The 24880-nt window shown below is 35.6% G+C and overlaps 1 protein-coding gene across 2 annotated transcripts in view; it reads right to left on the reverse strand.

The window, feature by feature from the left end:
* LOC101895019 (semaphorin-2A) overlaps positions 1–10998 on the reverse strand; it is a 308952-nt gene extending 297954 nt beyond the window's left edge. The window contains exon 1 of one of the 2 annotated variants that reach the window (XM_059120027.1): positions 10329–10998. The gene's annotated coding sequence lies outside the window, so the exon portion shown is untranslated. The remainder of the gene's footprint in view (positions 1–10328) is intronic. The other variant, XM_059120025.1, reaches the window with a different exon arrangement.
* Positions 10999–24880: the final 13882 nt, after the last annotated feature.

The raw sequence follows: 24880 nt of genomic DNA on the forward strand, positions 1-24880 counted from the left end.
ATCCATCCCAAGCTGATTCAATTTCTTGAGGAACTGATTCATCCCAATCACATTTTATGATCCAAAGATGTTGGAGCAATATTTTTGACCTGATGATGAGAGGGCTTATTAAACCCATTGGGTCAAATAGCGTCGACGTCAGGGAAAGAATGTTTCTTTTCGTATTATGTGCATATGATTTGGATGGGCGAAACTCAAAATGGAATGTGTCATTATCTGAGTGCCATGTCATACCCAAAGTACTTGTGACGTCATCATTTAGCTTCATTTCTTTTACTTCATCTTCACTTGAGACATAACCTGGGTAATTGCTATGCCATTTCGAGAGTGAAAATTTCGAGTAAGATAAAATTTCGGTGACTTCGTTCTTAATGCGTTTTAAAGATACAAGGTCATCCGCTCCAGTAACCATATCGTCGACATAAAAATCATTCATGATTATGCCTTTTCCTACTTCGTATGGGTTGGGAAAACGTTCTGCGGCATAATGTAGGCTTCGAATTGCGAGATATGGTGCCGAAGCTGTCCCGTATGTAACGGTGTTGAGGGCAAATGTTTTTATCGGTTTGGTGGAGTCATCTCTCCACAGTATAAGCTGAAGTTGTCTATCCTCAGGGTGAACCAAAACCTGACGATACATTTTGACGATATCAGCTGTCATTCCGTAACGATGACACCTGAAACGAAGCAGAGTAATTAATAAATTGTTCTGGATTGTTGGACCCACCATCATAATTTCATTCAGGGATGTTTGTGAAGAGGTTCGACATGATGCGTCGAAAACAACACGCAACTTGGTCGACACACTGCTGGGGCGAAGAACACAGTGATGTGGTATGTAATAGTTGGGAACTGAAATATTAGTGTCGTCCACCTGAGACATATGGCCCAATTCCTCATATTCTTTAAGAAATTGTGAGTAATCCTCTTTTAATTCAGGGTTTTTGTTCAATTTTCTCTCTATGGAAAAGAAACGACGCAGGGCAATGTCTCGTGAATCGCCAAGCACATTTGGGTCACCTTTAAAGGGTAATCTCACCATTAAGCGTCCATCCGATTGAACTGATACATTTTTCACAAAATGGTCTTCACATACTTTTTGTTCTCGGGACATATTTTGGCATTTGCTTTCAACGACGTCAATTTTCCATAGCATTTCAATATTTTTATTTATCTCTTGGAAAATATCTTTGTGTTGTACAATGGAGTAAGTAGACCTTTGTGATGATATTGCCGTTTGACTTGTATACTTTCCAGAGACAATCCATCCCAAGAGAGTTTTTTGTAAAGTGGGCAAATTTTCTCCAAGTTTAATTTGACCAACGGATAAGAGCGAAAAGAATGATTCTGCTCCGAGTAAAATATCGATTCCTCGTCGACGATGAAATTCTGGATCAGCTAGCTCTATGTTGGAGGGCAAATTGAAATCATTAACGGAAAGATTCTCATCAGGATGATAACCAGTTATATTGCGAGAAACCAGGAACTCTAATGACATATTGAAGTTATTAAGACGAGATCTTATTGTCGTTTGTGTTTTATGAGTGACTCTCAACTTCGAAGAGCCAACTCCAGAGACATCTGTTGAATTTGTGCATTTCTTGAGATTAAGAGATTTGCATAATGTCTCACTTATGAAGTTAACTTGAGAGCAAGAGTCAAGCAGAGCACGGCCCAGTTGATATTTTCCCTCTGAGTCACGAACCAATACTAATGCAGTAGCAAGAATAACAGCACTCATTTGGGGACTGGGTTTGTTTTGAAAGGTGCTATGTGTAGCAGCAGATGATGATGACGTTTCTTCTTCTTTCTGGGGACAGGTTGGTTCTAATTGCTTATGAAGAAGCGAGTGATGACGTTGTTTACAAAATCTGCATGAATATTTTGAGGGGCATTGTATGTAACCATGCCCTTTTGATAAACAGTTGAGGCAAAGTTTTTGTTGTTTAGCTTGTTCAATTCGTTGATTAGGAGTAAGAACGATGAACCGCTGACAAGTTGATATCATATGACCCGATTTGGAGCAATGACTGCACACAAAATCTTGAGCCACATTTTTTGTTACGAATGAATGTTGTTTTTGATTATTACTATGTGAGTAATTTGTTGTTGTGGTAGGGTTATGCTGTTTTGAAGACCGTCGGCACTGTGCGTCCAATTGCTGACAACGCTTGTCCAACATGGAGCAACATTCAGTCCAAGAGGGTAATTTAGAGTAATCGATGTATTCATCCCATCGTTGTTTGGTTTCAGAATCAACCTTGCTCATTGCGAGATGAATTATGAAGGCATCACAAATTTGTTCAAAGGAGCCAAGGGATTTCAAAGAGCTATAGAGAGCAGAAATTGTATCCACAATATTTCTCAATTGCTTTGGAACAGGTTTATTGGACTTCGGAAGTTCAAACATTGATGTCACATTTTCAAGACAGATTAGTGTGTCATTATCGTACCGCTCCTTCAATCTTTTAAGGGCACTAGAATAATTTTCATCTGTGACTTGGAATGCCTTTATGGTTGCAAGCGCTTCCCCACTAAGACACGAGAGTAAGTGGTTGAATTTTTCCGAAGTAGAAATATTTGGGTCATTGTGGACCAAATTGTTAAACGTATTTATAAAGTTCTTATATTCCAGATATTTCCCATCAAACTTGGGTAATTTTAAGCTGGGTAATCTATTTGATGGGACATGAGGCAACACAAAAGATTGATCAGCTATACTAGGACGTCTACCTTGCCCAATTTGAGTAAGAATTTTAGTTTTAATTGAAACATATAGTTCCTCAATTTCGGCTCTTCCATTATCTCTGGGGGACAATCTTTCTATCTGGCTTTGGTAGTAAGAAGCTTGCTTGTAGTGGGATTCTACAATTCCCAACCGACACTCAAGTTCTGTATGAGACAATGAAGTGTTGGATTCAATTATATTTTTAAGTCGGGTCATACTCCCCTTTGATGAGCCACGTTGTTGTTTCAATTCCTCAAGGGTTGTGTCCCTTTGGGAACCCTGGACTTGTTCATCAGTCATTTGGAATTATAATTTATTATAAATTTGTGTAAAAATGTTTTCCGTTGTTTACCGATGATAGGATTATGTTCCGCAAGAAAGAGAAGCCGGTATATGAGAATGCCGTCTCAGTCTAATTTTCAAGTTCAGCCACTTGAGCAACAATTTCCCTCTGAGAAAGAAGCAATACGATAGTTTTAGAAATTGCAGCAAAAAATTAGCTGAAAAGTACGCGAGAATGCTGTCTCACTCTAAATTTTCAATTCAGCAATATTCCTTATCGCTTATAAAAATGGCTTCGATTCTTTCGCAAAATGACGGAGTAATGGCTGACAGTAAAAAGGCGGGCAAACAAAATCCAAATGCACTTGGGTAAAATGGAGCAAAATTTTTAGGTTAAAAAGACACAAGTGTCCTGTCACGGTCGCCAATGTTTGAGGATTGCCTATTTTGACAACCCCGGAATATGTTTCATATGTAATTAAACACACTCCTAACTCAAGGGTTCGACTTGAGTATGTAAATTGACTTACTCTGGGCAATTGTGTTGTCTATAGGGCCACTTACGACAAAAGTGTTTTAATACACCTCTCCACCTTTAATCTGACCACGGTTATCCAACAGCAAGTAGAATTCCCTGAGCAAGCGTAGTTCTTTCTCCTGGAAGAGCAATTTGTCCAAATATGTTGTTTCTCTGTTGAGACACGCCAAAAATTCTCGCCTTCCTTTTGTTCCACTTTTAGCTTAATTTTTATGCAATTTTCTCCAAAATTAATTTGCAATTTTTACTCAACCACTGTGTTGGGTAATATTTACTTTTTTGTTTGCCTCTAGCCCGTCACCAAATTAAAACACTTCTTCACTCTTTAGTTGTTTCAAATAAGAATGTTTTATTTCTTTTCTATTCTGGTTTAACAACCAAAGGAATAGCGGGACAATATTTTTTGCATTGAATAGCAGCAGAGCGATCGGCAGAGGCAGAGCAATAACATAAACAGAGATGATGCACTCAACGTATGTATGTATGTTTGTACGTATGTGCGTTCTCTGCCTATTACTTGATCGTCTGACTCAAGGTAGATCTAACAGGTAACCGCATCGGCGAATTGCTACAACAAAGCAACTTTTGTGGTCCCCTCAAATGTCAAAATTGACATCTAAGGCGAAAAACATAGATTCGCCATGACATTTAAAGGTTGCGGCAAATTTGTTTCAACCAATCAGAAACGAGGTGTTTGTTTACATTTTATTTTGTGTGCCTCTCGTCGTAAACGAACTTCGCAATAAAGTTTTTATTGTAAAACAAATAAGAGTAAAATAAGTATTAATTGTAGTATTGCGATATTTTTTAAGCCAATAAACTTATAATGACTATATTTTTCTGGTTTAAACCGAAAGTTTTCTGGAACTGCAAATGACAAGAGTCGAATTCTTGCATTACTTCCCGTGATGTGCTTTGGGAATCTTAGATGTTGAGGCTAACCTAATTCTTAAAGCTGCGCTCCATTCTAACCTCCTTCCTTCATTTTCTTTTAATTTTTTTACTGGTTTCACTCTTAACTTGCTCTTAAATTATTTGAAATATTATAAAAAGGTACTTTTGGGGAAGACAACATAAACAAATTTGTTGTTGCATTCATTTAGGGCGAATTCTTCATTACAACAATTTGTTTTGACATTTAATGGTGCCGTCAGCTGGGCTGATGCGATTACCTAGTACATCTACCTTGGTCTGACTGCTCATCCATATTTACAATAACAATGCTAGTTATGATGTATTCTCTTTAGGGCGAATTCAAAGTAAATAATAAAAAAAAAGGGAAAACAGAAAAAATGACATTAAGGTGGCTCTTGTAGCGTTAAAATATTAAGTACTGAAAATAATTAATTTAAATAATGTTATGTTTTCAAAAATGCTCTTTGAGCAACAAATCAAATTTAAATAATATTAAAAAATCATTTGAGTGATTTAACACTAGGTCAGGTGTGAAAATGTACTTTATCGGTCCACTACATCAAGTACCTCTCCCACAAATGGTCAAAATTTTGAATAATTACAACTCTCACAATACGTGATGTAAAAGTCCGATTGTCTTCGAATTACACATATCCCAATACATTTAATAAACCAAGGTCTGGTGTTAAGATGGATAATATCGGTCCACTCCTTTCGATATTTCCCCCACAAAAGGTCGAAATTTTCAAAAAATATATTTTTTTGCACAGAAAGAAAAGGATGATCCGATTTTGCTCCAACTTCAAGTCAAAATGTTTTTAAATAATCGAACATTGGCTGAGGGTATACATCTGTCGGCAATACCGACCGATACTATTTAACTTTTTTTTATAGACATTTTTTTCAACAGATTTTTTACAGTTTACAAGTCATATCTAAATGTTATAGTCCTACAGGGGTCGCAATTATGGTCCTATACTTAAGAACCAGGATAATGATGGAATGAATAGGGGCGTATATTTTTTAGAGATCATCACAATATATTTAAGTTGCAAAATAGACCAAACAAATTATATTTACTGAATCGTTTGTCAATATTTTTTGAACGACGGACAAAAAAATTTGCAATTCGAAAACAGGGGAAAATTTAAGTATTATTCCCTCACTTGTTTCTGAACTGTCGAGTAGTATAAAAATTGGCAAATTTTTACAATAGATTAGTAAAATCGCAGTTTTTGCACAACTCTTGTTATTGTCAATGGCAGAGAAAAAATGCAAACCAAGACTTTAGAAAAAAAAAAAATATATGAACACACAGAATCACTCCAGTCCTTATTGATGAATAATTTAAATTTGATTTTTTTTAGAATTTATTCACAAAAACGACACGTTATTCGAGGATATTTCTCGGTTATATTTTATTCATACGATAATGTACACAAAAAATATATACATATATTTTTCTACTTCACTGTTAACATTTCAAAAAAATCGTTGCTTTAAGCAACTTCTTTTGTTGCATTTACATTTATTTATTGCCACTTTTGCATGAACAAAGAAACGTAACACATGGCAACAAAACCACTGAGCTGCAATTCACCAAACAGAAATAGCCGTCAACAGATTACCGACCGAACGCCTTATGATCTCGATTTGTAACCACAAAGTAAAGATCTCCTGAATGAGCAATGGAACAGGTTTTCACACATAATCCGCAAAAAAAAAAATAAAATAAAAACCAAAAAACCTGTGGATTTATTAACACTGCGTACTTAGTTGTATTAGCACAATCCACAAACTAAATAATAAGTCAAAGTCGATCGGGAAAATACACTACATAATATCATAATATCGAGTAAATATAAATATTATTGAAAAATACGTTTGAAATATTATTAACAAGTAAGCAAAAGCTATAGTCGTGCAGGGCCGACCATGTGATACCCTTCACACTACAATATGTTAAAAGCCCCCTTATGTCCAAATCTATTTTGGTAGATTTCGCTTTTAAAATTATATCATGGAGCACTGCCCAGATATTACCCTTAGCATTTTGACCAGGCACAATTGCCCAATATTTATGCACTCCGTCGAGTTGTTAGTTGTTGTGATCCATTTTACAGCTAAATATAATCCAATGGTCATCCAAAATGCTTGACTTCTTCGCTGTCCTTAACTTTCTTCTCATGCAAAATTCCGTGTCGATTGGTTTCAATTGTATGGTCAGGAAAATTTTTCTGTTTTTGGTTTTTTTACAATATTTGGCTATATTCATCAATGAAATCGGCATAAAAAGCTAGAAGTTCGCCTTTTCGTATATTTGGATTTTATTTTCATCCGTTCGGTAAAATGAAAATGTTGCTATTTTTTTACACAACTGTAGTAGTCCATTCTACCCGTTGTCCCAAAATCAAACTTCATGCGAGATTTCGTGTCCTTTGGTTTCTATTTGTGACCTTTATAACGGCTGCAAAATCAGGAAGATTTTTAGTTGTTGGTCCATTTCAATCCCTTAATATATTGCGGACATCTTTGAAACCAATAGACCTAGCGCTTCTGAGCCTAACCCTACCCTTATGAAAATTTTCATTAGGATCGGACGATAATTGCAATCTGTATATAATATCCCCAAACTGTGTTGTAAGGTGAAAAATTTTGCAAAATATACACTTCAGTCAAATTGAAAAAATGTTTGGGATAGAAAATATGAAAAAATAAAAATATGTTACAAAATACCACGAAATTTATGTTAACATCATTATTGGCATCTTTTTATGCGATTTTTATACCAACAACACTTTTGATTGGGCCAAAAAGTATGTAACACCTCGAAATATTGGTTTCCCATATAGGAAAGTATATATGGATCTTCCTATCTCACCGAGCTGAGTCGATCTAGCTATGTATGTCCGTCCGTCTGTCCATGTTAATATGTAATCACTCTACATGGCCCGATCTTCACGAAATTTATAATGTAGGTGGGGTTGAGGTCAGAATAGAACCATATTTCTTTTGGAGATGATGGCATAATATTTAGGGGTTGAAAATGATCAAAAACTGACAAATTTCCTGATTTTGCAGTTGCTCTACAGGTCACAATTATAGACCAATCGAAGCGAAAGTTAGCATGGGGCTAGAGCTGTGGCTGGGCAAAAGCCTTCCAATTTTGAAGGTCATCGGGTAATATTTAGTGGTTGAAATAGACCACAGCATTTGTGATAAATAAAAGTCAAATTTTCCATTAAACCGCGAATATTTTTAATGTCGGCGAAATCACAAATAGACGAACAGGTCAATTCTGACCGTTACGTAGATGCCGATAGTAAATATATCGGATATATATAGCGAAATATGTACAATGTATATATACAAAGGAATTAGCTAGAATTCTTATATCTCAAGAATGGCTAGACCGATTTTTACAACTTTTGTCAATTCAGAATGCCCTCTTGGCATAAAAGTATAAAATCTATATAGATTTTGTAGTATTTTGTGACTTTTTTTTTTTTTCATATTTTTTATCGCATGCGATTTTTTCAATTTGACTTTAAATATTGAAGTATATATTTTGTGATATTTTTCACCTTACAACACAGGTTAGGATAATTATATACAGATTTCAATTATCGTTCGATCCTCACGAAAAGGGTAGGGTTAGCCTCAGAAGTGCTAGGCCTATTGTTTTCAAAGATGCCCGCAATATATTCAGGGGTTGAAATGGACCAGCAACTCAAAATGTTCCTGATTTTGCAGCCGTTATATAGGTCACAAATAGAAACCAAAGGACACGAAATCTTGCAGGAAGTTAGAATTTAAGACAGTTGGCAGAATGGACCACTACTTTTGTGTGGAAAAATACCAACATTAATTATAGGCGATATCCGAAATACACAATAGGCGAACTTTTGGCTTTTTATGTTGATATCGTTGACGAATATAGCCAAATATCGTAGACAAGCAAATCATATAAATGAGTCTAAATTTGGAGACACAGAAGGGTCTCTTCTTTTGGAGATGATCGCAAAATATTAAGGGGTTCAAATGAACCAAAAACAGAAAAAAAATCCTGATCACACAATTGAAGCCAATCGATACGCCTGAGAAGATGGTTAAGCACAGGGAAGAATTCTGGCATTTTGGATGAGCATTGGATTATATTTAGGCGTAAAATGGAGCACAAAAACTAACAGCACGATGGAGTGCATAAATATTGAGAAAATGTACCTGGTCAAAATGCTAACGGTAATATCTGGGCAGTGCTCCGTGACATAATTTCAAAAGCGAAATCTTCCAAAATGGATTTGGACATAAGGGGGCTTCTAATATATTGTAGTGTTGTAGGGTATCACATGGTCGGCCCCGCACGACTATAGCTTTTGCTTACTTGTTTTTAGATATTATACTTTTATGCCAATAGGGCATTCTGAATTGACAAAATTTGTCAAAATCGGTCCACCCATTCTTGAGCATTCTAGCTAACATTCCCTTCCTTTGCACATATTGAATATATTTCGCTATATATATCAGATATATTTACTATCGGCATCTACGTAACGGTCAGAATTGACCTGCTCGTCTATTTGTGATTTCGCCGGGATTAAAAATATTTGCGGTTTAATGGTGAATTGGACTTTTATTTAACACACATTTTATGGTCTATTTCCCCCACTAAATATTACCCGACGACCATCAAGTTTGGAAGACTTCTGCCCAGCCCTAAGCTCTAGCCCCATGCTAACTTCCGCGTCGATTGGTCTATAACTGCGACCTGTAGAGCAACTGCAAAATCAGGAAAATTTCCATTTCAACCCCTAAATATTATGCGATCATCTCCATAAGAAATAGGATTCTATTCTGACCCTATCCCCACCTCCATTCTAAATTTCGTGAAGATCGGGCCACAATTGTGACTTATAGAGTGATTACAAATTAACATGGACAGACGGACGGACGGACATACATAGCTAGATCGACTCAGCTCGGCGAGATAGAAAGATCCATATATACTTTCCTATGTGGGAATCTAATATTTCTTGGCGTTAAATAATTTTTGACCAATCAAACTTATAATACCCCCAACACATAGTGTTGTAGGGTATAAATATTCACTTTTTTATGGACATATTTTCACTCGATTATCTTATGTTATATCCTTTTCTGGAAAGAAGACATTCCGAATTTGTGAGAATTTTCAGAATCCATGCAGCCTGTCTTGAGTTATAAGCGGTCTAACTAAAATCCCCTACATTATATATGAGATTGTAGATATTTTGCTATATATGGGATATTTTGGATATGGGCATCAATGTATCGGTCAGAAACTTATAATACACCCAACACATAGTGTTGTATGGTATAAAAATGTTTTAAAAACCATCATAAAATTTGTGGTTTTCTTCCACATTCTTAAACAAGTCGTGTATTCGAGAATTCTAATTTCTAAAAAAACGCGTGGCAAAGAACTTATATAAATTGATTGTTACCGACTTTAAACCAGTTTGTATTAAAACATTTTAATATTCAAATAAATCTAAGAGTCAGGAAGAAATTAAACTGTTCAGGCCTGATATGAATCAATCACTTTATTTTGTCCTCAGATAAAATTTTTCATACGACAATAATGAAACTTGCAACTTTGATGTGTGAACTTGAAATCTTTAATTAATGCTCTGCTAAAGTGCAACCACAACAAATGCTTGACACCATTTATCATATCAACATGATGAAAGTAGGGGCTACCACTTGTAAACAGGAATTTTATATCCACAAACATAAATACGTAATACATTTGTATGTATGATCTCAATAAATTCTTTTGTTTTGTATCAGATAAGTCTGAGTGAACTTTGACTTTTCAAAAATTACCTTGAAATAAAATAAATATTTATTATGCTTTTCAAAAGTTTCAACTGTATTGAATATTATTTTTCAACTATTTTTCACTATTTTGTAAACATTTACATTTATGTAAGAAATTATTTTTCTCTTTTTATTTATTTCGCACAAGTTATGCTCTACCATGAAAACAACATTTTTATAGGCTTTTTAAAATTTTCTTTTCATTGACTATTTGCATTGCGATCATATATTAATTATTTTCATTTCATCATTTCAAAATATCGAACATTTTGGCCAGAAACTCTCTGACTATTGTGGATTTTAAAATTTTTGTTAACCGAAATTTAGTTTTCCGCTCAAACGTACCGTTCGTTTTGCAATATCCGCATAAACTGTTTGGTATTTCACTTATCGCATCTTCATCAGGTCCCTACGAGTGAGCGGTGTCTGTGTCTGCAAGTGTGTGTGTGTGTTATGTTGTGTTGTTGGCCGGCAAACTCGGCTCATGGTCTGAATGTGGAGGTTCTCAACTTGTCACCCGTCTTTTCCTCCATCTCGTGCTCCTTCATTCCCGTTTCGTTTGCCAAGATAGGGAGTTGGTGCAGCCAAAGCCATTGAGTAAAACTGGTTTTCGCCTCAACATACCAACTAACTAACTAAAAGCAAAATCAGCCGCCAACCATTTGTTCGTTCGTTCGCTCGTTGCCGTTCAGTTTTGGTCCCCACATATTGTACCAGTCCGTCAGGCAGGCACGCATCTAGACAAGCAAGTATTCTTGTGAAACATAGAAACCCAGCAAAAAATGAAAAACTCCTCGTATTCTTTGCATTTTGCATTCGAACGAATGCTCAGCGGTGGTGCTGGTTGGGCTGATGCTCATAATGGGTTTTGTTTAAAAATTAATGCCAAAAGATAGTACCAGTCAAACGACCAAAAATATCTCGTCTCTCGTCGTTGGTTAGTCAATGAGCCGAATCCAATAGGAAAACCGGTATAGGGAGTTTTCGCTCTCCCAACATCGTGTACTAAATATGTCCTTTGCATCTGGCAATGCCGTGGGAACAGTTTTGCCGGTTATTTCCATTGTTTTGATTTTTATGCGCATGCTGAGAAATTGTATGTTGGGAGAACATATGGCTGCTGTTATATTAATGTTAAGCAAATGTTAGAGTATTTCTTGCACAGTGATCTGTTATCAATCTTTATATCAATCGGCATACGATTAAATATTTTCTGTTTCCTATTTGAATTAGTTTCAATGTCAATGGGATGACAAGACGACAGCGGAGGAAAGAATATCAGAAAAATGTTCCTTATGGGCGAATATTCAATATGTATGTAATTGAAATATTTACTTGGCAGTGTATAATTGGAGCCCGGGTACCCTCCGAAAAAAGTTACTATTCTGACTACTTTTTGGAAATTAAAGTTTTTTTTACCAATATTTGCGTTTTTTTTTGCCTCTAAAGTACATTTATTCGAGTACTCTAACCTCCGTTATTTTGTTGTATTCAGAAAGCAAGCAAATGGAACGCTGATACATTTGTCTTTGATTGGCTAGCAAAACTATATCGAACAAGGGATATATCGGTATTTTGAAGATTTCTGCCACACTTTTCACTGTAATTTCAAGTAGTTTTGTATTTCAAAATAAATGAGAATTTATTAATTCCCATTTTCATAACCCCCTCACCATACGTTCATTTCAATTTCTATTTCAATTGTTTAATTTCAGTTTGAGTTCCTACTGTGTACAAAACATTATGCATGGGTATAGATCTCATGTAAATGTACTTCCCCATGTTTGGAATATTGATGATTTTAGCTGAAATGTCGTCAAATTTGACATTTGGAGTTCTGAATGAGCATTACCTCCTACAACAGACAATTGCCTATATAGCATTTTCAGAATTTTAGCGACATTGTTCAATGCAAATATTTCAATATTTTTCTGTTAGAAAATTATCTGCATTGGTGAAGATTTTCGTATACTTGGTTGGTATTGAAAATAAGATGTATCGGTCCACATTTTGTTATAGCCGCCATATAAGGGTACCTCGCGATATTCGGTGTTTTGATAATTTTGGCCACATTATTTTTACGGATTTGTCTAAAAATTGGTCATTGTGTCCACGTTTTTGTATGGCCCCCATATAAGGGTACCTCCCGATATTCGGTATGTTGATGATTTTTGCCTCATTTTTTCATGGATTTGTCTAAAAATTGGTATTTGTAGGTCATGATTGGTTCTAGCTCCTGAAGCGAAACATTGCATTTATAACGGTACCGCCCGATATTCGGTATTTTGATGATTTTTGCCAAATTTTTCCACGACTTTGTCCAAAAATTGGTATTTGCAGTTCATAATGGGTTCCATAGAACGTATCCCAGCGATATTCTGTATTTTGACATCTTCCCATGACATCTTTTTCAAATTTGGTATTTTAGAATATTTGGTAGATGACAATCCTTGAAGTATAAAATTGTCTATAGGCCATATAACGGCCTAACCCACTTCATGGTTTTTACACCCTACACCACAGGGTGGTAAGGGTATTATGTCTTTGTGCAGTTGCTTGTAACATGGAGAAGGAAGCGAGATAAACCCATAGTCACATTTGAGGATCTTCATTTGGAGAAAATCGGTTCATATATAGCTATAGCTTCCATATATTTGTTTCATCCGATTTCGGGTTAATTGTGCACCAAATGGCTATTATCAGCCCACATGAACTGAGTTTTGGCAATTACGACTGACTTCATCCTGTAACCCAGTACTTCAAATTTGCTGTAAATCGGTTCAGATATATCTATAGCTCCCATATATATATTTTATACGATTTAGGATTTAAATTCCATCACATTCGTAAAATGCATTCGACAACAATGATATTTGGTACAAGTTACCAGATGAAGCCCAGAAACACCTCTACCAAATTTTATCAAAATCGGTTCTCATTTGAATATAGGTCTTATATATATCTTTAACCGATTTCGAGTTAATTGTCCACCAAGTGGCCAATATCTGTCAAAAAGTGCTGCATTTTGGTAGAAGCAAGTACATCGAATTAGTAATAACAATGATATTTTCTACCAGATATCTTATAAAGTTCGGAAATACCTTTGCATAATTGTATCGAGAACGGCTAAGATTTGGATATAGCTCCCATATATATCAGTATATATATATATACAACAAAGTATATATATATTTGATCAGCGTAAAATTCTAAGTCGATTAAGCAATGTCCGTCTGTCTGTTGTAATCACGCTATCTTTCGAACGAATTGAGATAGAAGGCTAAAATTTTGCTCACATGTTTATTTTGCCAGTAGGCAGCTTAAGTTCGTAAATGGGTCATGTAGGTCCACGTTTTCATTTAGCCCCCATATAACGGTACCTCCCGATATTCGGTATTTTGGTGATTTTAGTGACATTATTCACCGGAATTTCAAATTTGGTATTTAAAGTTCCAAATGGATACTACAGCTTATGACAGAAAATTGTCTGTGCATGCCTCCATATAACGATACCTCATAATATTCGGTGATTTTAGCGTCATTATTTACCGTAGTAGTTTCAAATTACATATTTAGAGTTCGTAATGGGAACCACAGTCTGTGACAGAAAATTGTCTATGCAGGTCCAGGTCTTCGTATGGGCCCCATATAACGGTACATCCCGATATTCGGTATTTTGAGTATTTTAACGACATTATTCACCGGAATTGTTTCAAATTTGGTATTTGAAGTTCGAAGTGGTTACTACAGCCAGAGACAGAAAATTGTCTATGCAGGTCCAAGTCTTCGTATAGCTCCGATATAACGGTACCTCCCTATACACGGTATTTTGATGATTTTAGCTACATTATTCACCGTTTATTTCAAGTTTCGAATTTTTATATGGTAATGGCTTATAACAAACAATGCCTATGTAGGTCCACGTCGTATATACTCCAATATAACGGCTATATTCGGTATTTTTAAGATCTGAACAGAATTTTTAGCGGATTTTATTTTTTGAGAATTTCGAAATTCGTTCCAAATGGTTATTCAAAGTATTCAAAGTTTGGCCCGGCCGATCTTACTGCTTTTTAACTTGTTTTAATACACCCTATAGCAAACTATAATTGCTCTAAAGGCAAATGTTGATAGGTGGTATGATCTAATTGAAGGGTATCATATAGTCGGCTCGCCCGACTTTTGATTTTTCCTTACTGGTTTGAAAATTATAACAGTATTATCCAAACTGTATTACTGTTATTTGTAGTTTAAAGTGGAACTCGTTTAATGGTTTTTTACTTGCTTATTTATGATATAGTAGTTTCCGATTTCCTTCAAACCTCGCACATACTATTTAGGCAGAATTAAATATTACATGACAACAAATAACAAATTAAAATAAGGACTTTCATAAAATGAGAAATTATTCCTCAAACTTCCCTCAATGCAAAATTTGTACCAACATTAGACCTAATCTAAAATCGGGACATGTAGGTTAAAATTTTAGCTTCGTTCCCCAAACGGGGATTACATTAACAAGTAATCAAATTCTAGAGTTATATATATGCACAAGGAAACCATTTTGTTAAACTATGTCAATTTCACCAAGCTCTGCGGTGCATTAGCCCAAGAAGAACTCTTCTATGATGACGTACCATATCCACTTCTTCAACAACGGTATTTAATTAGGATATTTCAATTGAAAACTTGATAATAGATTTTAAAAAGAGGCAAATAACCTCTGGCCAATTGCAACAATAAATTTTGAAAAAATCTATTTGTAATTAATATACGTACCTAAAGAATTCCAACGTCCATTATAATTTGTTTGTTTGCTTTTTTGCCAAATTAGATTTGTCAATTTGCAGTGCATCGAACACAAATATGCGTACGTATGTAGAGTTGTGTGCATTTAATCAGACGAACATAAAAGGAAATTAATGAAATATTTAGAAATATGCTCGAATTACATTCGAGCACGTGTCCATTCTCCAGGAACAACAATTAATTACCCATACCGTCGCACACACACACAAACATCGAACAATGCTAATGTATTGTGTCCATTGCCGCTCTCCATCTTTTTATCTATTCAGGGCATTCCAGAGAAAACAAACCAAGCAAAAACACTGCACGTATATTCGCATACGCAGATAAATACATAAACGTTCCTGGAAGCGTCCATGGTAACTAGCATGTAATCGAAGCTACATTGAATGAAGGTCGCACTTAAACACAACCATAGACCATTTTCCAATTAATAGTAGTTGGAGGTGGCGTGGGGGCAAGATGGCCTGGGCCTGGGAAAGCAACAAGAAGAGAAAAAAGCACGACAACAGTAAATAATACCAAAAACGAAGCAAATCCAAATCGTACCTTACAATTTTCATTTTGTGGAGAACAGAGATACGTTTACGGAATAACAAAAGATACCTTAATGGAAATTGAAATAAAATGCCAAACAATCAATATACACACGGCAACACATACACACACACACTCTCACACTCATAGACATACAAATGCACGTAAATATCGTCAGGATTACACATATTCTATTTACACCAATACGCCCACATACACACAAAGCGAGACCAATAGCAACTCACAAAGACACCTACAATCAATCGTACATACACACACATTTATATGTATGTATGTATCGTGCCTGTATTTATACAAATATTTAAGTAGCAGAAAGTTGATTTCCTTCTCAAGAAAATAATGAGATTTCAATCAAGGAATAACAATATTGAAGAAAAATCACCAAACATCAATTGGACATTCATATGAAAGTTAGACAAATCAATCACTTTAATCGTAGGGAATGCATGTAACTATGAAGTCGTTTTTTTGTAATTAAAGAGATTGGTTTGATGACGGTCGATGTTTGAAGTCGGAAAATTGTTGAGTGCAAAACCTATAGAAAACTAGGATGTATGCTAATTAGTTATGCAAGAATTTAAAACAAAAAATTCTCGAAAACAGGGTTTTAAAATTATATTTAATTTATTGTACAATAATAGAAATTTTATTTTACAATGATAGCAAAAACGCAAAGGAATTGTTTAAGATAAGTTAAAAAATCAATAAAAATATCCATAACACCTGTGAAGAAAGATAAAAAAATCTGGGACTTTGAAAAGATATTTCTCTGGAAAACAACTTTAAGAGTCTCGTTTGGTGCTACAAACTATTTTTACGACATATCGAAGCTATTAAATGTTATGTACTCAGCTTTGCTAGTTCCCTCAACTAACGGATTTAGATCCTATGTCCCTTTGGACGAAATCAGTTACAGGATATTTGGTACATATCAAGATGAGATATGTAGATCCAAATAAACTGTACAAATTTGACAAAAATTATTCTCCGAGAAAGAGAGGGAGAAATCCGATTTGATTGAATTAAAACACATCCCAACCCAGCAGTCCGCTGGCCATTACAATTTAATACCCATCCAAACGTATGCTATTTTGTCAATAAAGAAAAATTAAATAACAATGCCTACAACTAGCATCCGATTTAGATTCGTCGTATTGCCATTACATTGTGAAGCAAGATCCATATAACAATTAAAGAACAAAACAAAATATAATAAAATGTGTCCATAGCACATGTATCTAAATCGGATGTCGATAGATTTCGAACCCATCTAGCCTTCGCTTACAAAGTCGGTGACAAATATTCCCAATAGATTTTTTTGCACATACTTCTTCCAACTGAGACCATTGACAATGTCGGTGCGACTCATCCAAAGCCTGTATACAATTTCTACATACAGTTACAAAGCGATGGCCTAGGCCGTCGGACGGATGGTTCAGACCCATCCGTCCGACGGCCTAGGCCATCGCTTTGTAACTGTATGTAGAAATTGTATACAGGCTTTGGATGAGTCGCACCGACATTGTCAATGGTCTCAGTTGGAAGAAGTATGTGCAAAAAAATCTATTGGGAATATTTGTATGAGGCTTACAACAGCACCCTCCAATGGCCACCAAAATCTCCGTATATCAATCCGTTGGACTATTGTGTCTGGAGTATTTTGAAAAGCAATGTAGACACTAAAAAATACTAAAGTGTCGATCACCTCAAGCAAGCGCTTCGCCGGGAATGGGCCAAAATACCGCAGAGCAACATTCGGGCAGCGTGTGACGGTGTCATTGGCCATAATTCGTGCCAAAGTTGGCCAATTTGAACAATTCTAAACTTATTCTAAAATTTGATGCTATTTCCGATATTTTTTGCTTTCATTCAATAAAATTAAGGATTTCACAAGATAAATTTAGAAACAAGTAAAAATATTGATATTATCCGGCCCTGCTATATAATATTTTACTACACATTGCTTTGGCCAATTGTATCACTGGGGCATTGAAAGTCGGTACCAGAAATTATTCTTTGCGACATTTCGAAACGATGTATATTTTAGTGATACAGCCCTTTCAAAGAATATGTTGCATGATATTTGCAGTCGAATAAAATGAGATATGTTAGTGCACACATAAGAAAAACTCTTTCTGCTGCCGGTCAACACTTGGAAGTAGTTTTAAGTGGAATATTATGTTAGGTACGGGTATTCAGTAGTTTAATGATTTAAGCCTCTTTTTTTATACCCTCAGCTAGGGCACTTTCGACCAAATACGTTTCAGGACATTTGTAGCCGATCTTGGGATGACTCTAGAAGGAAGTATCCGATTTGATCCAAACTTGGTACATCCTCAGATTATTCTTAAACATAGGTCGAGTTCAGGACATGAGTAGTAAGTGTGAAAATTTCATAAAAAATAAGTTAACGTATAGAACAAGAAGGCATTATTAAATCTTATTGTATCAATATTTGTATCAGTTTTATGTCAGGTGCAAAAATTGACAATTTCGGCCCACTCTTTCCGGTATAAATGGAAACTGGAAGCTGGAAACACAAACTGCCGACAACAAGCCAATTCGATTGAAAAATATGGCTTAAATGCCAATAATACCTAAATTCGAGTTGTACCGCTAAATGGGGGTATAAACAATTATGGATCTACATAGAGGGTGAAATAAAAAAAAACTGCAACAAAATCAAACGCCATAATTTTTACATTTTTAATGTTATTAAAAATAACGCAAAGAAGTTGGAAATAGCATCAAGTTTTAGAAAAAGTTTAGATTTGTTCGAATTGGTCACCTTTGGCACGAATTATGGCCTTCAAACGGCCAATGAAACCGGCACACGCTGCCCGAATGTTGCTCTGCGGTATTTCGGCCCTTTTCCGGCGAAGCGCTTGCTTGAGGTGATCGAGATTGATTTTAGTGTCAACCTTGCTTTTCAAAGTACTTCAGACGTAATAGTCCAACGGATTTTTATTCAGAGATTTTGGCGGCTATTGTGCTCTGGAAATGAAGCGAAGAACCTCATTTTGTGACCATTTTTGGGTGGCGTGTGCTGAGTACTCTTGGAATGTCCAAGGTATGCGGCCAAAATGTTTTCGTGCCCAAGGCTTTAATACACCCTCCAGAATATTTTCGCGATAATATTCGGCATGTATTCTGATGCCACGGTCGATTATGGGCTGTTATGGCGGCCCACACCATCACCACGGTCGGCGCTTGAGTTCTGATGGCCAATCGAAGGTGGACATTTTCAGCTGACCTCTTTGACAAGTAAACACGATCATTTTGTTTATTTGCAAACTGCTGGACAACGAATGTTTTCTCATCGGAGAAAACCCAATTCGGCAGTCATCACTTTCGGCCAAGCAAAGCAACTCCTTAGCTCTTTTGAGTCTATTCTCTTCTGTTGCATGTAAGTTCACGCAATTTCAGAATATCAGTGGTAAAGCCACTCATTTTCCAATATTTGCCGAATGGAATATTCCGATATGTTCAGCTCACGAGTCATTTTTCGTCCACTGCGACGCGGGATTCGATCGAGCCGCTTCTGTACTTTTGGATCCTTTTCTGGTGATATTGCTGTTTTCTTCCATCCACTTCCTTGACGTCGGGCTACGCTACCAGTATCACGGTAACGAGCGATGGTACGAGACACAAAAGATTTATTCACATTTAAATGCTGGAGTGATCTAACGATAGCTACTTGTGGTTTTCCAGCCAAATATAGAGAAATCACACTATCACGCTTGAATTCCATCACGAATAACTTTTTTCTGGAAAATTCCCAACGAAATGCTTTTGTACGCTTGTAAACAATATAGTGAGCTGTCACTGGAATAACTTTAACAGCTGTCGGACGAGTGGTTTAGAAATGACAGCAGTCTGAATTTTCATTTTTTCTTCATTTTCAATACCAAAAATTCAACGACCCAAAAAATAACATCTTCATGCTACATTTGTTCAATTAAATAACCGAGGTTTGAAGAAAATCGGAAACTGATTTCGACTTTAAATTGTGAGATACGCTAAGCTTTCAAATAGTATTTTTTTATTATCGCCTAAGTTTTATATCTTTTACATATATTACAATATTTTCTATTTTTGTCTTAAATGGTTTTTTAAAAGTTGGAGGGAAGGGGTTGGAAGCTCATGAGAGATTTGATCGATATGTTTAGTTTTAACACTTGCTCTAACATTGCAAAATATTGGGATGTGCAAAGTTTGAAGCAAAAGATAAAAATGTTTACCTTTTGAAAGAGAGATACCAGAGAAATTTTTAATTTTTATTGCTCTTTATACCCTACACAACATAGTGGTAAGGGTATTATGTCTTTGTGCATTTGTTTGTAACATGGAGAAGGAAGCGAGATAGACCCATAGTTACTTTTGAGGATCTCCATAGAATCACTTTCTGAGTTGAATTATGCATGTCAGTCCGTCTGTCCGTCCGTCCGTCTGTCAATGTATTCTTGTGAACAAAATGAAGATCGCATTTATTATCCGATTGAGATGAAATTTTCCAACCAACATTTGTTTGGCCTAAGGACGAGCCCTATTGAAATTGGAGATAATCTGTAAAAATTTAGATATAGCTCCCATATATATCTTCGTCCGATTTATATGGAATAGTATTGAATTTTGCACATACAACCAAATTAGGCCTGAAAATAAGTATGCCAAATATGATCGATCGAATCGGTTCAGATATAGCTATAGCTCCCATATATAATGTTCATCCGATTTGTTATTTTTGTCCTCCGCAGCCGTATGCACTCTTTAACAACAATATTAGGAGAAATATATCAAATGCAGCTCAGATATATCTTTGCTAAATTTTATCGAGATAGGTTCAGATTTGGATATTTCTCCCATATATAACTTCGTCCGATTTACCTATTATTGTCCACCAAAAGTGTAATATTTGCCTAAATGGGATGGAATTTAATACATACGACCAAATTGAGTCTAGAAGCTAGTATGCCAAATTTGATGAATATCGGTTCAGATATAGCTATAGCTCCCATATATATTGTTCATCCGATTTGTTATATTTGTTACCCACAGACGTAATATGCACTCCGTAACAACGATATTCAGGGAAATATATTAAATACAGCTCAGAAATATCTTTGCCAAATTTTATCGAGATCGGTTCAGATTTAGATATAGCACCCATATATGCCTTTATCTGATTTCAAATTAATTTTGCACCAAATGAGCAATACATGTCCGAATTTAAAAGATACAAATGCTTCGGCATATTTAGTACTTTGAACTTTAAATTATAATTATATTCATAGCGTTTATGATTGAATTATCCTATAAAAACTTTTAATTGTTATGTGGAACTCTACAAAATTAGCAAAGTGGTGTAGGGTATCATCAAGTCGGAGCCGGCCGACTTTAGGACTTTCTTTACTGGTTTATTTTTTGGCAGAGATGTTGTTTGGATTGTTCTCACATTTGTGTAAAAATATTACGATGCCCCAAGTGTGGACCAATCCGGGTACTCCTTTCGAGATTTATCGTGTGCATCAGTTGGCCAGACATATAGACAAACAGAATCAGCTGGCCAGACAGATAGAATTAGCTAGATCGAATCCAAATGATCTCAAAGAATTACGTCCAAACCGTTTTTATATGAGGCACATTTTGGCCGTATCAAATACACACTTTGCTTACATTAGGCTGAGAATAGAAATATATATACGCTTTACGACGCTATGCGTCTAAGATTTCCTCCCAATATAATTTCATTAAATTTAGGCTAAAAATCGCTCCCATAAACAATTTTGATGCTAGGATGATATCCCAAGGGGCCTTTTTTAGTAAGTCAATATTGTTGCATTAATGTTCAATATCCGGTGCTAAGTTCGACTACATCAATGTACTCCGCCTATAAAAATATATTTTTCATTCTCAATTTTAAAATTATCAAATCCTCCATCTTATGTGAGATCTATTAAATCTTAAAGAGTCACTTTAAGTTATTCGAAATTCATAAAATCTTACACACGTTTCTTTTCCTTTTAATTATCTATAGATATCTATATGTTGTTGTAATATTGCCCAAAATTCTAACTTAATATTAGTTATAAATATTACATTTGTTATCCTTTTACAAGCAACAATTGAGAACAAATTAATAAAATTGCTATGGTCAAGGTTTCGAGTTGTAGTTGAATTGATGCATTCGGAGCAACAATGAAACCAACCAATAACATAAAAATACCCAATAATGAATTGAAAGACGAGAAAGGTATTTTTCCGGTAAACACGAAGATGTAATAAATTTGAAATGATGCGGCATTTCTCTATTTTCTTTTATAAAATGTTACAATTTTGGGGTGGCCATAAGTATGATAAGAAGGTTAGACCCTTTCAAAGGAGTAAAATTAAACTTTAACTTTGAATTATTTCGATGGCGAAATTTTTAAAAAAATACAGTGGTGTTTGTCTTACCAACCGCCAATCCAATTGAACAGCCATTTTTGCATGTACTAAGAACTTAAAAGACAATTCCTCACGTCATATTTCTGGTGTTTTGGCTGTTTCGGATCCACAATTACATAATTATTCAATATTTCATTAATGGCCTGTAACATCAAAAAGAATATTATCCTAGTTATTTGGGAAGATCTCCTCTTTAAGTTCAACTATAATAATATTAAAGAGCTATTTGAAAATATATTTGGTTGGTCAGCCTAAATTCCCCAGGTTACTTTAATGTCGTTGTTATTTTTGTTGTATTTTTTTCTCCTTTTTCCCTTGAAAGCATTTTTGCTTTGATATGTCGTTAATCTATCGTTAGCTTTGTGCTCGATAATATTTATACCATTCATAACATTTTTGTTCGCCATTTACTTCCCTGGTGTCTTCTTGAACTGGTGCTATTTTTATCCGAAAGAAAATCGAAAAAAGCACACCAACCTATACAAAACTACGATTGTGTGTGTGTGTGTCTGTGTGTATCATAGATTTGATTTCTTGCTCTGTCTGGTGGTTTCGTTTTATATACATTCGTCTTTTTTTCATCTTCGTCTGGATATTCTTGTTGCTCTCGAAACATATCCTTTGGCCAAAAAGCATAGACATTTAAGAAATCGTTTATAATTTGTACCGAGAAAAAAGAAAAAAAAACAGCAATTTTGGATAGGGATAGTCAATCGGTCGATTGGTTGTTACATTTTGAAGGCGTGTTGTTGTTGTTGCTGTTGTAGGAGGAAGTGTTGTAGTTGTTGATGGTAACCATAATGTTGACTTTTGACCATGGCCAAAAAAAAAGAGACATAACACACACTCTCACACATTCAATATTTGACAATCATGCAGGTTGATCAAAAATAATGATACGAGGTCGATATGGGAATTTGGTAAATAATCGAAATAATTGATTACCAAAAAAAAAACTAATATTTTTGGGAGCACTGTCAGACTTATATTAGCAGATTTTCTCGGTTATTTCCTCAAAATCTCAGACCTATAATTGTGGTCTTAAAACTAATAGTTTTCCAAAAGGTTTTTTTTTTCGAATATTTCTTCATAGATTATCAGGGACATAAACACAAGTTAAAAAGTATCAAATCGGATTTGCCGGCAGATGTATACCCTCAGCCGTTATTATCCATTTCGTATCTGATCTGATCATTTCCAAAATCACCTCCATATCTTAACTACAGACATCAAAAGTGACATACAGGGTGAGATAAAAAAAATTCAACTAAGTCAAACACCATATTTTTTACATTTTTTTTTAATTTTATTGAATGAAAGCAAAAATGTCGGAAATAGCATCAAACTTTAGAATAAGTTTAGATTTGTTCTAATTGGTCACCTTGGGCTCAAATTATGGCCATCAAAGACCCAGAAAACCATCACACGTTGCCCGAATGTTACTCAGCGGTATTTTGGTCAATTCCCGGCGAAGCACTTGCTTGAGGTGATCGACACTTTGGTATATTTTAGTGTCAACCTTGCTTTCCAAAATACTCTAGACACAATAGCGCAACTGATTGGTATCCGGAGATTTTGGTGACACTGGAAATGAAGCGAGGAACCGCATTTTGTGACCATTCTTGGGTAGCGCGTGCTGAGTCCTGTTGGAATGTCCAAGGTCTGCAGCCAAAATGTTTGCGTACCCAAGGATTTAATACACACTCCAGAATATTTTCGCGATAATATTCGGCATTTATTCTGATGCCACGGACGATAAATACGAGCGGAGAGCGACCATCGGCTGTTATGGCGGCCCACACCATCACCATGGCCGGCGTTTGAGTTCTGGTGGCCAATCAAAGGTGCACACTTTCAGCTGACCTCTTTGGCAAGTAAACAGGATCATTTTGTTTGTTTACAAACTGCTGGACAACGAATGTGTTCTCGTCGGAGAAAACCAAATTCGGCAGTTCACCACGTTCGGCCAAGCGAAGCAATTCTTTAGCTCTTTTGAGTCTATTTTCTTTCTGTTGTGGTGTAAGTTATTGCACTTTTTGAAATTTAAATGGCTTTCCCCCTAGCTCATTTTTCAATATTTGCCGAATGGAATATTCAGCTCACGAGGCATTTTTTTGCCACTGCGACGCGGGTTTCTTTCAAGTCGCTTCTTTACTTTTCGAACCATTTCTGCTGATGTTGCTGTTTTCTTCCGTTCACTTCCTTGACATCGGGCTATGCTACCAATATCACGGTAACGAGAGATGGTACGAGACACAAAAGATTTATTCACATTTAAATGCTGGAGTGCTCTAACGATAGCCACTTGTCGTTTTCCAGCCAAATATAAAGAAATCAAACTATCACGTTTGAATTCCATCGCGAATTACTTTTTTTCTGGATAATTTTCACCAAAATGCTTTTGTACGCTTGTAAACAGTATGATGAGCTGTCACTGGGATACTTTTAACAGTTGACGGACGAGTGGCTTAGAAATGACAGCAGTTTCTTCATCTCACCCTGTATATATTAAATTCCAGGATTTCAGATGTATTCCTTTAGCCCAATACCATATTTAGTACCATATTATACTTTCACTTATAGTACACATTTTCAAAACCACCACCATATTTGAAACCCAGATACCAACAAAGACTTTAATATCAAATTTTAGGATTTAATTTCCATTCCTTCACCAAATACCAAATTTCGTTCCATTCGTACACCTTTCGTACCACTTTTCGTGCAATTATAACAGAAACTTT

Source organism: Musca domestica, unplaced genomic scaffold (assembly GCF_030504385.1).
Source record: "Musca domestica strain aabys unplaced genomic scaffold, Musca_domestica.polishedcontigs.V.1.1 16, whole genome shotgun sequence".
Lineage (NCBI taxonomy): Eukaryota > Metazoa > Arthropoda > Insecta > Diptera > Muscidae > Musca > Musca domestica.